Source organism: Crocuta crocuta, unplaced genomic scaffold (genome assembly GCF_008692635.1).
Source record: "Crocuta crocuta isolate KB4526 unplaced genomic scaffold, BGI_CrCroc_1.0 scaffold486, whole genome shotgun sequence".
Lineage (NCBI taxonomy): Eukaryota > Metazoa > Chordata > Mammalia > Carnivora > Hyaenidae > Crocuta > Crocuta crocuta.
The window spans coordinates 697,703-700,687 of NW_027529794.1; the positions used below are offsets into that span (position 1 = coordinate 697,703).

Below are 2,985 nucleotides of genomic sequence, written 5' to 3' on the forward strand. Positions count from 1 at the left end.
GGGGTAAATACCAGTAGTGGAATTTCTGGATTCTCTGATAATTTTATTTATTTATTTATTCATTTATTTATTTATTTATTTGAGGAATCTCCATACTGTTTTCCACAGTGGCTGTACTATCTTGCATTCTCACCAACATTGCACGAGGGTTCCCTTTTCTCAACATCTTCACTAGCACTTGTTTCTTGTGTTGTTGATTTGAGCTATTCTGACAGGTGTGAGGTGATTGCCCATTGTGGTTTTGATTTGCATTTCTCTGATAAATGGTGATGTTGAGCATCTTTTCAAATGCCTTTTGGCCATCTGTATGTCTTCTTTGGAAAAATGTCTATTCACATCATCTGCTCATTTTTAAAACCTGGATTATTTCTCTTTCTGGCATTGAGTTCTAGAAGTTCTTTATATATTTTGTATACTAACCCCTTCTTTGAAGTATCATTTGCAAATATCTTCTTCCTTTCAGTAATTTTTTTGTTTGTTTGTTTTGTTGATGGTTCTCTTCACTGTGAAAAAGCTTTTTATTTTTGGAGTAGTCCCAATAATTTAATTTAGCTTCTGTATCCCTTGCCAGAGGACACATATCTAAAAAAATGTTTCTATTACTTAATGTCAAAGAGCTTACTGCCTATGTTCTTCTAGGAATGTTATGATTTTAGGTCTCACATTTAGGTGTTTAATCTACTTGGAGTTTATTTTGGTGTATGGTGTAAAAAAGTGGTCCAGTTCCATTTTTTTTCATGGAGATATCCAGTTTCCCCAACACCATTTGTTGAAAAGACTGTCCTTTTTCCCATTGTATATTCTTGCCTCTTTTGTAATAAATCAATTGACCATAAAAGCATTGATTTATATCTGGTATTTCTATTCTGTCCCATTGATCTTGTGTCTATTTTTGCATTAGTACCATAATTTTTTGATGACTGAAGCTTTGTAGTATATCTTGAAGTCTGGGATTGTGATACCAGTTTTGTCCTTTTTCTAGATTGCTTTGGCTATTTGCTGTCTCAGATAGTTCTTGATTCAATACTCTGGATGGGGCAGAAGAGAAATGAATCTCTTTAACAATATCCTGCACAGCTGGGGAAGGTAGGTGCTCACTAAAAACCTCTCATTTTCCCCTACAGTAGAAATGACTTTCTGAGAAGAACTTTCTTGGCCCTGAGCTTGCCACAATGGGGGAAGACTGATGAAGGTAATCTGATGAAGGTAATGTCAAACTGTCCCTGTTACCCTTTCCAGTGTGTTGAAATATATGAAAAAAATATTATACATACATACATATATGTATATATTTTTATTTTATTTTGTTTTATTTTTTTTTTCTTGAGTGCTGTGGGAGAACTTCTCCTCTGACAACCTGGACTTCCACAAATGCTCTCTTGTCTGTGGATGATTGTCTAAGATAATGTTTTCTGAGAGCTTTCAGACCATGGCTGAGCAGGGCTGGAGCCCATTCATGGGTCACTGTGAGATCTACAGCCAGGAGCAAAGTGTGTCTGTCTACTATCCAACACATAGTGGGTGAGACTTCTCCCAGGTCCATTGGAATATGGTGCTGGATCTCACAGCTTCTACAAAGACACTTTTGTCTCTGGATCAAACCAAAGTGCTGTTGAAGGTGGGGCATGAGCAAGTGATGTCTTACTTAGTGATGATAATGATATCAATCCATCTTTTGGCCTTCTTAATGACAGTACTACAGACTGTAGCACATGACTAGTCTGGATTTTCCTTTTATAATATCACACAGGGCATCACACACCATTCTGTTGCTAAACCACAACATGCTGAATTATTTTATCTTGTGAGAAGTGTACACATAGGCAATAAATGGTATCAGTGGTACATAACTCAGTCTTCTCAGTCCTCTGCACAGGATGAATACAGCTGCACATGGCTTGTATCACACTGACTGGTGTGTTTCTGTGAGTACATGCATCAAGAACATACTATCTCCTCTTCTCTCATTTCTTCTTCTTCATGAACAATACCTGTACACATCTGATTCAAAAACATTTTAAGAATCCCTTTTGATTGAGTCATTTGATCTAGCAAGACAGAATGTTCACAAATCAATTTTAAAAGAGATGAGTGAAGGGAAATATAGGAAGGAAAGAAGGTTGGAAGAAGGAATTTATAGCTGCTTATGATATGAATGCTGACATTAAAACTTTTAAAAACAATTGCATAGGGAAGTAAAGCTGGACATATGTCCATAAAAATGTGGTCTGTCTAGCAAAAAGGCAAAGGCACAGGTCGTCTGTGAGTTATACAGAAAAGGAAATAAGGGTTAAGAGAGTAGAAAACTGTCCAGAGAAGGTTCATGAATATTAATGCAGGTATGATTCATTAATCACACCAGCATCTGCAAAATAACAAGTTTAATTATGGTGTATGTTCTAGCCCCTTACTCCTCAAAGTGTGGTTCACGGATCAGCATTGTCACCATTACCTGGGAGTTTGCTGGAAATGCAGAACATCGGCCCCCACTCCAGGCTTATTGAATCAGAATGTGCAATTTACCACAATCCTCAAAGGGTTCATATACACATTAAAATTTGAGGAGCACAGCTTTGGAGAACCTGAACTGTCATAATAGATACCCCTTTTTGTACAATTTCAAGGGATGTTTCTTTTTCATAGGCTGCTCCCAGTGTATCTCCTTAGCACCTGTCACCTGACCTCCTGAACAAATGAAAAGCTATACTCTTGATGATACTTGAAAACTTCTGGCTACATATTCATTTTTATGTGTCAGATAAGAGCTTCATCCAATCCCCAGATAACCCCAAAAGTTCAAGAAAATGNATTGGAACCCTATATTTTTATAGCACCTAAGATTTCTCACAGTACCTAATTTCATATTAATTTGTTCATCTTAACAAAGGTCCAAGGAGAATACAGAGGTTATTATTTTTTCTTTTATGTATTTTTAGATGAGGAAATAGAATTAGAAAGATTCAGTGTCATTTTGGAAGGTTCTAG

At 36.5% G+C, this 2,985-nt stretch overlaps 1 protein-coding gene across 1 annotated transcript in view; it reads right to left on the bottom strand.

The window, feature by feature from the left end:
- IL1RAPL1 (interleukin 1 receptor accessory protein like 1) overlaps positions 1-2,985 on the bottom strand; it is a 639,823-nt gene that overhangs the window by 455,729 nt on the left and 181,109 nt on the right. The gene's annotated exons all lie outside the window — the stretch shown is intronic.